The 11,715-nt window shown below is 45.8% G+C and overlaps 1 long non-coding RNA gene across 1 annotated transcript; it reads right to left on the bottom strand.

Annotated features, from left to right (window-relative positions):
• Positions 1-3,740: 3,740 nt before the first annotated feature.
• On the bottom strand, positions 3,741-7,110 carry LOC143679032 (uncharacterized). Its single transcript, XR_013173526.1, has 3 exons — positions 6,615-7,110; positions 5,645-5,750; positions 3,741-4,068 (listed from the first exon to the last, which is right to left on the bottom strand). It is a non-coding gene; the product is annotated as an uncharacterized LOC143679032 (long non-coding RNA).
• Between the last annotated feature and the right edge of the window lie 4,605 nt (positions 7,111-11,715).

The raw sequence follows: 11,715 nt of genomic DNA, 5'->3' as shown, positions 1-11,715 counted from the left end.
ACACCTCATCTAATTTGACTGGTCTTAACTTGACTTTACATCATGACTCAGATGTAAAGTTGTTTCCGGCAATGCACTTATGCCCAAACAAGGAACTCCCCAGTATTAGCCTTGAACCGTCAGGGTTCGATTCCTGTTTCTGATCTGTGGATTATCATTGGGGTAACTTCTCCCAGCTCTTCAGCTTTGTGAGTCCTCTGAGATGGTATCTAATTCAATACGATTTTAAGTGAAGTGTAAATAATGAGGGAGTTGTACTGCAAGCATAATGCACATTTATCTACGGATCCTACGTAACCACTCTCTTCCCAAATAAAGTTGGATACAACAGAAATTTAGGCCGTCTACCTGATTGTTTCTGTATTTAAAGTCCACTTCACTATCACACCCCTTAGGGGACTGCTTGCCTTGTTATTTCTCACGCTCTTAGAGAGGACACAGGACTCTTAAGACCTGGGTGTAATTTCCCGACTCCCCACGAGGTGTCCCACCCTTCCCTGCTATCTGATCAGTAGCGAGGAAATGAAAAAAAAAACCCTCCCTCACTCCTCCAAAGGGGAAAGAAGGTTCGAAATGGGGGGAGGTGAGGAGAAAGAAGGGAGGCTGTGACAAGATTCTAAATGCTGCTTCTTGCCTCCAGACAAAGGCCATTTTTCACGTTGTTTTTCTTTGATGCATAGGTGTCTCTCAATAGAAAGCATGGTCAGTTCCCTCCAATTTAGGAAGCTTTTTATTTCCACTAATGAAGTGGTGTCTGGCCTGGCCTTTTCATCTTTGAGCTTGAAGTTGGGGCTGCTTCCTGCATCCCCTTCCTTTTGCCTGAAATCTCGTGACAACCTTCCCTCCCTCCTCAGGCACTCCTTCCTCTTCCACAGTCTGATTAAAAAAGAGACAAGGAGATGGTGACCTTCTCGCCCTGTCTGTTTCTTCAGCACTCTTAAATAGTAGAGGTCACAACCAGGAGCCAGTGTCTGACTGTGGCACTGACTAGCTCTCTTGCGAACTCTAACCTGACTGTTCCATGATATTAATATTACCGTTATGGAAATCCTTCCTTCCTGCTCTCGAATAAGATTGCCATTTACTTCTCCTGGTGGAGAAGAAAGGAATCTGGATCCACTGACTTTTAAGAACTGGTGGCATTTTCAATTCCAAACTATAATCTCTTCTTTGCAGGTGGTTTACTTCTTGTCTGCTACTAGCCCTCTTACTCTTCCTCCTTTTTCCCCCCTTTTTCAGAGGCTCACACACAAGTTAGAGAGTTTGGATAAGAGGGATCTCTGAAACCATGTGGTCTTTCTCACCAGTACTGCCATCTGCACAGGGCTCTCTGGAATCCCTTTTCCATCATCAGTCACCACCAAAGACCCAGGCCATTTGCCATAAATGGAGGGATCCAAATGGATACCAGGCTGTAAGCAATCGGGCAAACTGGTGTCCTGATTATAGATTATTCCGGTTGAAGTTGCACACAGAGATCCGTGATGGACGTGTGTTGATTTAGCATCAGTTTTAGGATCTTCAACCTGGGATATCTCCCCCAAGAAAGGACTCTGATAACAAAGACCAGAGCATAGTCCTATGAAGGTTTCTAGCTGCCACACACGTTACCTCATTATATGCATGGCTTTTAATATTCCAAGAGCCTTTGCCAATACACATTTTCTCATGTACTGGGAAACTGGAGCCCGGATGCGATGTATTATTGATAGGATTGTAATTTACTCCTCTTGGGTTGTATCTGCAGTGTATACCATTAGCACAAAATATTAAGTTACCAGGGGTTGTATATATTTATCTATTCAGGCTTGGCTCAATGATATTTGCTTTTCGCCTCAATAAAAGATCATGAATAAAGAAAGCAAAGTAATATTATTTTTTGTTGTTGTTCCAAGGGAATTTTGATTAAACCATTTTCTCTGTGTTGTGTTTTGGCAAGTCACGCTTTGCAATGAAGACACAAGACCAAATCAGTGGGGGTAGGATGGGGAAGATGGAGGGGGTTGTTCAGTCCAGCTCTCAGCACACGTTGCCTCCCCTGGCAATCGGCTTCCAGGCCGTGCTCAGGGGTTGCTTTCTGCCAGGGGGAACAAAAAAAATCTGTGCTACACTGAAGGGAGGGAACAAGCAGTTCACACCTTGGTACTAGAATAATAGAGCTTGGGTCTCTGCTGTGAAGACAGTGTTTGTGTGAAGGCAGCATTTGAGTAGGATTGGGGTACGGGGACCCAACAATGAATCCGGTAGAACCCTTTATATTCATAGCATTATGCCTTGGTTGGTATTTAATAGTCCGTCCCCTTGTTGCCATTTTGGCTGTGTTTGATTCCTGCCCCCACCTGGCCAGATGTCTATACACACACACACACACACACATGCTCACATGCACGCATGCACACACACACACACGCATTCCTCTAAAAAGATTCCAGGTCACAGGGCTTAAACAAGCTGTAAATGGAAATGCCACATTGCTTCTGCTTTGTGTTCTTTTTGTTCTGAGCTTGGGGCTTCTCTCAGCACCCTGAATGGAAGGTATTTGCTGGTTAATTAACCTGACTATTCCTGCTACCCCACCCCCAATCTCTGCAACTGACTCCGTCCATGATTGATATGTGTGAACATTTTTTTAAAACGTCTGTGACTTGGGGTCCTCATCTTTTTTTGTTGTCCACTGGCCTCAGAATGAATGGGAGGCAGCAACAGAGACAAGGTTTTAAATCCATATTAACTGGAAGCAGGGAGATATTTTGGAGAAACGCTTATTCCTCTTGGTTCCTACAGTGAAGAGGAGGTGAGGTGAGCCCTGGGTCTGGGAGCCCCTTGTTCCCCAGGGAAAGAGTCCCAGCGTGGGGGATGTGGTGTGAAGGGGCCCAACCCCCTCAGGGGTTACTCACCTTGGCAGGGGTCCCTTTGCAGGGCTGCAGTCTCTTTTACGGTGAGCTCCTAAAACAAACACTACTCAGCTGGGGCATATGTGGACTTTTGCTGGGACTGATTTTTTTTTGAAGACTTGTCAGAGTCAGGCTTTGTTCAGAGTTTGCATCTTTAGCCAGAACTGACTCCCCTTTTTTACCTGAAGAAGGAAGCAATTAGCAAAATGCTCCAACACCTTCATAGCTGTGCAAGACTTTCTTTGGACTTTGCAGGCCACCCTCCTTTCTATAACCTTTTCCTTCCCTAAAGAAGACATGTCACAGAGGATTGTAAGCCCGTAAAATCAGTGCTAAATCTATCAAAGCAAGTCATAGACTCTGACAGCTGAGAAGTATTATTTGTTTTTTTTCTCCCAGATTTCTACCAAGCGTGGTGTTTTAAGCATATGTCTTGGGGAGAAGAGACCCATATAAAGGCGATTACAATTGGTGAATGATTAATATCGGATCTGACATTTTTACGTGTCAAATATGTTTAACTGCATTAACCTTTGCAGAATTTACACCCATACTATATAAGTTATATCTTGTATAGTGTCTGAAATATCTGCAATCTGCCTTCACTTAAATCTTATTTACATTTATTTTATTACAATATAAGTAGGTCTTTAAAAATCTTAATAGATTTTTTTTCACCCCCTTCAGCAGGTCCTGCTGGAACCGTGCAGAGCCTGAGCACAGCACGTTTTATCACTGATGGCAAATCGAGTTCCAGCCACCTGCCACAGGACCTGAGAACAGCCAGAGCGCAGGTCAATTCTTCAGGCCCCTGTCTCAGTTTTAGTCCAAAGGGGGCGGTGGCTTAGAAGGCGAGGGAGTAAGCATTGAACGGCATGAACCACAGAAGAAGAGAGGCTTTCCAGCGGACAGACTCTTTTTAATTTTTGTCACTGAGAATACACATTTCCATAGCATCCCTTTTAGAGAAGAAAGAATGCACGGTTCCCATCTGTGGTGTTTTTCTCCAATCTGCCTATTGCTAGTCCCCTCTGCGGAAGGGTGAATCCAGATGCCGCCTTCATCTATCACATTTCCCACCGGGTGTTTCTCTAAGCTGGAGTTCCTCTTGCTGCTGCGGTGGCAGTGGCTGCGGCGTCAGCTCCACGCCTCCTGAACTTCACTCCACTGAAATCTGGTTGGGTATGAGACAGACTCCGGTGGAATGAAGGACAAGAGAAACACATGGATTGTCTGGGGATCTTTTCCTCACAGTGTGGGGCCATATGTCAACTCTCCACACACGGGGTTATTGCCTGGCCAAGGGCCTTCAGAAATCCCCCTAGTACGGCCCCTAGGGTGACGGGCTGCAGAGGGCTAACACAGCAAGACATTGCCGTGTCTGCAGTGCACATAGATAGTGGTGGAGATGCGAATTCTTGCCTGATTCTCGCCCTCAAAGCATTCATCCCAGACAAGTCCAAGTGGGACCTTCCTGGGTTTATCTGGTTGGGTGCTGGTCACCCTCTCCCTTGGTCTGTCTCCCACTGTGTGTGCACCATAATTGGCCTCAGTGTACCTGGTTCCCTCTAGAAAAGACAGCGTTCTGAAGTCGCTTTAGAAAAACCCAGCTACTATGAGCTTGCTAGCCAAAGGTGAAGTGTAGGGGTGGGCAGCTGTCTTCTCTAAAATGAACCATACAAACAGAATGATGCCATTTGCCATAGAGGACCCATCTGCCATTGTGAAATCAAGAGGAGGTGGGTGAGGAGTTCAGAAAGGACCAGAGCACATGTCCAGAGCGAGACTCTTTCATGGGGGACGGAGTGGACAGAAGACGGGGAGATTCCTTGGTCTCGTTCCTATAGATGTATCGAGGAATGTCCTCCAGGGGCCCCACATCCTTTCCCAAAGCTGCCTGGAAATAACTCAGCTGGATCTTTGTTGGGCAAAGGAGGAGCGACTATGACAAGCGGGAAAGAGGGAGCCTGACTTTCAGACACTGAACTGAACAGGAAGGATGCTAGCTGTGTGAGGACATTTTGTCTTTTCTTGAAAGAAATGCCGCATCAACCGGTTGCTCTGTGGTTGCTCCTCTGGCCTCTTTCTTGCAGTGTTCAGACACGTTCCTTGGCTTAGTGCAAGCCCCATAAAAGGCTGTTCTCAGCACCGACATGCAAACAGGGTACGTTAGGGAAGACTCACCCTGTTGTTTGGAATACTTTCTTCCTGGGGCTTGTTACGACCTGATGCAGGGAGGCAGCAGCTCATAATGTGGACCCTCCCTTTGCAGCTAACTCCCTGGGCACTGAGATTTTGAAAAAGGCTCTTAAACAAGGACTTGGGAGTCTTAACTATGACTTAGGAGAGTTTCTAGGTCTGAAGGCAAAGGGTGACAGTGCAAATCAATTTTTTTTTTTTTTTTTTTTTTTTTACCAGGATGACACAGGGTTTCCTGGAAGGCAGGTATCTGAGTACTGGTAAAACAGGCTGCTTCATCCCTCCCCCTACAGCTTTCTTTATACATTCTCACAATTCTTCATTGAAATGTCCCCTGCTTTTGAACTATCTAGACTATATAATCCTTTTGTCACTGCCTTTGACCCATTTCAAAGGAAAGAAAAGCGCCAATCTGTTTGGCCCTATTAAAAGATGACAGGAAACAATGGGAGAACATAGTTTGGGGATGGAGTATTCTTTGGATTATCTTTGGATTTCAACCCAACTCAGCGCATAGGAGTTCAATTCTTCTTCCTCCAGACCCTCCTTACCCTCCCAGTGTGGTCCACCAGTTCTCCGAGGCCTCCATCTCGAGTGTGCGGAGCCTCCCCCTCATGTGAGCTCCTTACACTCCGGGTACTCCAGAGATGACAGTGTCTGTAAAAGTGCTTTGTTAATGCCAAAGGGCCAGGCAAAGGGAAGGTAGCATTGATATTAGAGAGCCCAGGAAAAGGAAGACGTTGCCCTAGTCTCCTCTCCTTCCCTTGAGGGTTATAGAGTGGACTTGAAGTTCCACCAGTTTATAGACCAGCAGCTACAAGGCAAAGACAAGAAAAGACTCGCTTGTACCTGTATCAGACTTGCCCCATTCTGAATCCCACACCCAGAGTTCAAGATTTCTCTGCCCACCATTCCTTTGCCAACTTGATGCCCCACTGGCCTTTGCCTCAGTCATGCACAGTGTGAGAATTTGGTCAAATAAGTAAACCATGTATTAGTTCACCCAGTGACCGCTCCGCTACCCGTCCCCCACCTCCACCTCCACCAGCTGCCCTCAGCACTGCACCCCAGGTATTTTCATAACAAAACCAACTTGACCATGAGAAACAAAGAATGGAATTCTAGGAAATTCCCATGATAGCTGTGCCCTCCTCTTCAAGACTGAAGAACCAACCCCTGTTCTTCTAGTTGAATAAATCTCTATGAAACAAGGCAGAGCTGCAACCTTAGTATTTAACTGCTCAGCATCCACCTTATCATACCAATTCCCATTATTAGCAAGAAGATTTACTGCCTGTGATCACTGACAGTCTCCAAGAAAAACACAGACTAGCTGGGAATTTGGTTAAAATCCAGCAGTTTCTGCCATCTTAGCCCTGGAAGAAGTTGATAATTGGCTTCCAGTGAACAATGTTTTTCCCCCTGCGTCTCATCCTCTTCTCCTCCTGCCCAGTGTTGCTTGTAATCTAGCCACTTGTTTTCGTTTTCCAAAGCCCCCAAATTGAGAGATTTCAGACTCACCTGTAAATATGAGTGTCTGTACCTTGAGAGATCGAAGTTCAGCTTTGAGCTTGATTCAAAACAAAAAGTCGATTTTTCACAGGATGAGGAAGAACAAAGAGATGGGTAGAGAGTCATGCATATGAGAGGGAGGAAGGAATTCCAAGTCTTGGAGGTTCTTTTGCGGCTGAGATTTGAGGATAGCAAACAAGAAATGAGTAGCACTTACGGTATAAAGTGCCCAGTTCAGCAGGTCTGTGCAGAAAAGAAATGGTTCTTGAGGAAGGTGGGGACTGGGATTGAATAGTCAATTTCTCTCTTTCACCTATTCATCCACTTTGTCCTCCTGAAAAAAGAATATGAAAACAGAGGAAAGTGGAATTGGAGTAGAGGGAACAAAAATAGATGGAAAGAAGAGAATTAGGAGCGTGACTGGGGATTCAGTTGAATTTTTTAAATAGAAGTTGGTAACACAATTAAAGAGAAACTGGTATTTCTAAGACAAGGGTGAAGAAAGACTCAGCCCATTTCAAGGAGGTTGCATAGGTTTCACTCTTTATTTATGCACCTCATGTGCCTCTCAGCAAAGCTTCAGGTTACCTGTTGAGCTCCACCAATGGAGAGAAGGCCTGGGCTGCGGGCTCCGCCTCTCAGAACCCCTCCTTCCCCCACCCTGGAGGCCATGAATGGCGAGGACTTTCTGCAGTTAACTTTACTTTCTTATTGTTCTGCAAACACCAGGAAAGGCAAGTGAGGTCTCTGTCATCTAAGAGTAGCAGCAGGTTATCTGAGCCCTGTACCCTGTCCCAGAAGACTCAGGTTTCCCAAGGACCTAAGGACCCAAAGACCTGGGGGAGTAGGTGAAAGGGGAGTGCTCAGTTCTTATCTGGGTTGAAGAAGGCTGTGTGTGTTCACGTGTGTGTGTGCAGTGTGTGTGTGAGGGTGTGTGTGCACATGTGCACATGCATGGTAGGCTCCTGTGTGCCGGCAGCGCGGGCATTGAGAACTGATGGCCTTTTGAGCTTTTAGCCTTGACCTGGGTTCTTATCTCTATTCGGTGCACTTCAGGAAATCAGGAGAGATCAGCCAGCTCATCGAGGGAGAGATATAAAAAGAGGCCGGAGGGTCAGAGCAGGGGCCCAACCACTGGAATCATGACATTTGGTACAGAGTGAAGGTGCCTGTGAGAAACAAGTGTAAAGAGTCCAGTTAGTGAGACAAGCAGCTTTTATAATCTGAGAGACTCTGTGACTGATCTGTTTCCCTTCCCGTTCCTGGAAAAGGGAAAAGATTACATCGTGTGAGGTGAAGTTGGGGAGAAACCAAAGGAATTGAGGAAAGGGCCAGCAAAGTTCTCAGGAAATGTTAAAAATGTTGGTCTATAAAAATTGATTGTTTTAACCCCCTCCTTGATCGATATTGGTCCCTCCCTTTCCCCCCCTCCCCTCCTTCTTTCTCTCCAGTTTTCCCTCTTTAAGATGCACACTGTCCTGAAAGCTTAATATTTTGGATTCTTCTAATTGCTTTTGGGAAAGTGTGGAGGGCAAGAGAAGCTGAGATCCCTTCAAATGTAGTGTATTTTACATAAAACCCTAGGCTGACTTCATTTGTAAAACCCCTTGTGGACAGCACAAGTAGATTCTTCCATTTTCCAGGTGAAGGACAGGAACTAAAGGGTCCTATCAACAGGACAACTTGGTATAGCCCTGTCCCACGGTCTTTCATAGAACCAAATTCTCTCCACTCAAAATATCCTTAGACAAGGAAACTGGAGTTCCGAGGGGAGAATCTCCGTCGTGAATTCACACAGCCAATGTTGGGTTAATGTTGGATCCTGGGTCTAATGACCCCCATTTAAGATTTCTGGATAACAAACACTCCTTGCAACCTTCCTGGGTTCAGGCCAACCTGACATTTGGCTGGAGGATCCCTCACTCTGTCTGGAAGAAGAAAAAAGTCTCCATTGGCACCTCACTAGGATGAGAGCAGGGATGATGGCTTTCTTAAGAGCTGATGATTTCCCAGCCAGCTAAACCCAGCTCACCTTAGAATAGCCTCATTTATTCATTCCACAGTTGTTAGTCAGACAGAGAAGCAAAGAGTCCTGTCAAGGTGATACACACATGGTTGTGGGTTACAGATCCTGTGCCCCCTTTCCCCTTTTCTTTCTTTCTTTATTCCACCATTCATTTACTGTTTTACTCCTTCATTCCACCAACACTTGCTGAGCACCAATTCTGTACCAGATGAGTGAGAGAATGCATTCACCCTTTAGGCACTTCCAATCTAGAAAAACATTTGCACGGAAAGACATTAACAGGACAATGAAAAAAACACTATGACTACCCCCCCCCCCCCCCCACAAAGGGAACTGTTAACGTTTGTCTGTGAGAGTCAGTGAAATTTCCACCCAGGCAGTGACACTGGAGCTGAATCTGAAAAGTTAAGGGAGAACAGAAAATTAAGACAGGCTTGAATAAAAGCCCTGAAGAAGGATTCCAGCCTGGGGTGTGAGGCGAGAGAGTGGCAGGAGAGACGACGCTGGACAACCTGTGGTGGGCCTATGGACCTCACGCTGTGTCCATGGATCGAGGAATGAATGGACTGGAGTTGTCTTTCGGAAGCTCCCTCTGGTGCCAGGGTAGTAGAGGAAGAGTGACTGACTGCCGAGGAATGCGACTGTCCTAAAAATGTGGGAAAAAGGGAGGTTAAGGCAGGGTACTTAGGACAGAAAATGTGTCAGACCCATTGGTCTTCTCCTTCCCCTCCAAGTTCACCTTTACCCTCTAAATTTTTTTTTTCAGAAAAATTGAATCAAACTGTAGCCCAGCAGACCCAGCTAGGAAAGATCTGCCTGCTCCAAGTGATGATGATGATGGTGATGGTGATGGTGATGGTGATGGTGATGGTGATGGTGATGGTGATGGTGATGGTGATGGTGATGGTGATGGTGATGATGATGGTGATGGTGATGGTGATTAATTTTTCTTTCCCTCAAATTTATTCACCACTGCCCAGGGGACTTCAGTGGAGCAGATGGACAACTGGAGCAGGTTTAGGGGGGGTGGGTGGGTACAGAGGAGGTGGCTAGCACACCAGGGTGGTTGTGCTGGAAGCCTCTGGTCCAACCTGCTGGTCTGCATCTCCTTTGTCCAGAAGCCATCTTGAGTGGCTACAGCCCTGCCTCCTCCTTCACTTACATTCTAGTTTCAAGGGTTCAGGATTTTCACTGCTTGCCTGAATGTGTTTGTGAGTAAGAGAGAATGGGAGTGGGAAAGGGGGAATGGGGTGGCTGTGGTGGATCATGGGGCTTCTTTCCAGCTCCCCTAGAAAGCTATGCATTATAATAGCCATTTCTCCCTTTTTCTAATCTTAGGCTTCATTTTCTGGTTTGATGTACTGGATATCCATCAATCCTCATTTCCTCTCCCCCTCCACACACCTGAGCTTACTCCTGTTCTAAGATCTTTGGTTCCCACACACATCCCAGGTTGCTATAAAGACTCCACCATTCCTTCCACTCCAATTGGATTCCAAACTCTTTAAAGTGCTCTAAAACATGATTGGTGTTAGAGTCCATCCATGTCTCTCCATACTCAATTCTGGTTATAAGCATGTCTAATTTTGCAATTCTTCCTTCATGCCTAGCACTGTGCCTCGTATCCTAGATGGAATTGTGTTGAACCAGCTGCATTCCTACTGGGAAGAGACAATGAAAGAGAAGCTACTGAGGTTGGAAAAGGCCCCTGTACAATGTTCAGAGTGGGCTGGCCTCTTGGGGGTGAAACAGAAAGGATAATGTGCCACAAGAAGAAAGCTTGTACCCAGGAAACTTTTGGGGACACCAAGGGCAGTGTGTGTGTGTCCCCTGGGCTGCTCAAAGGTGGCAGACTTCAGCTTTCTGCTCTTCTTAGGCCTCTAGCTCTGCTCCATGTTTTAAGGAGCCAGGAGGACCCCTCTCAGGGCCAAATTCAGAAGGCACTGCATGCAATTCTCTTGCGACTGACTAGGTTCTTTCCTCTGTTCCAGAAAGTAACTGCACGAATCTAAAGTGGGAAGATGTGGTTTAACAGCAGTACAAATAGAAAAAAACTTAGGCTTTGAGCTTATGGTAAGCTCCAGGAGACTCAGTGTGTGATATGGCTGTCCAAAGAGCTAATGTTACCTTTGGTTGCCTTATTAGAAATATGAGACAGAAAACAAGGGAGGCTTTAGTCCTGCTCTATTCTGTACTGATTAAATTACACCTGGTCTTATGTTTGGTTGTGGACTTCATATTTTGAGAGAGGTCAGTACGAATCTGAAAGTGAGAAAAAGTGACATATTGAAGAAGAGTTTAAGAAATAGGGTTGTGGCGGGCCGCGGTGGCTCAGCGGGCAAAGTGCTTGCCTGCTATGCCGGAGGACCTCGGTTCGATTCCCGGCCCCAGCCCATGTAACAAAAACGGAGAAACAGAATACAATAAAAAACAAGAAAATGTTTAAAAGATGTTTCCCTTTCTTCCTTCCTTCCTTCATTCTATCCTTCCTTCCTTCTCTCTGTCTTTCCTTTAAAAAAAAAAAAAAAGAAATAGGGTTGTTAAGTCTGGAGAAGAGATAAGTGAAGGTGGTGGAAATATGAGAGTTATTTTGAAGTACATGAAGAAGTGGCACATAGAAGGGTTTATATTTACTCTTTGTGGTCTCATGAGATAGAACCAGGGACAATTTCTTTCCCTGTCACCAATTCCAAATAGAGGTACCTTTTTAGGAAAAGATCATAGAGGACATAGGCAGTAAAAGAAATCTGATGATTCAGAAATCAATACAGCCTTTTGAAAGGGGGCAAAGTCTTCATCCAATGGGTAAGTGGAAGGACTACACAGCAGTATCAACTCATACCTCCAGACCAGACACACTCCCACCCCGGTGGTATAGACTGCCTGTCTGAACAGGTGGGGCCAAGGGCAAATCAAGTCCAAGCTCCTTCAGACCACCTGAGTATATCTTCTCTCCTACTTCATTCTCTTCAGTTGATTAGCCCAGTGCAAGGGCTGAGTTTGTTTTGGACTTGCCTTCAACAGCCAGGCCTCAGTAAATAGACTGTTTCATGACACTGATGGTAGCTCCCTACTCTGCACCAC

This window comes from Tamandua tetradactyla, chromosome 4 (assembly GCF_023851605.1).
Source record: "Tamandua tetradactyla isolate mTamTet1 chromosome 4, mTamTet1.pri, whole genome shotgun sequence".
In the NCBI taxonomy this organism is placed as follows: Eukaryota; Metazoa; Chordata; class Mammalia; order Pilosa; family Myrmecophagidae; genus Tamandua; species Tamandua tetradactyla.
The sequence above is the reverse complement of the archived record's forward strand: the minus strand, read 5'-3'. Positions and strand labels throughout refer to the sequence as shown.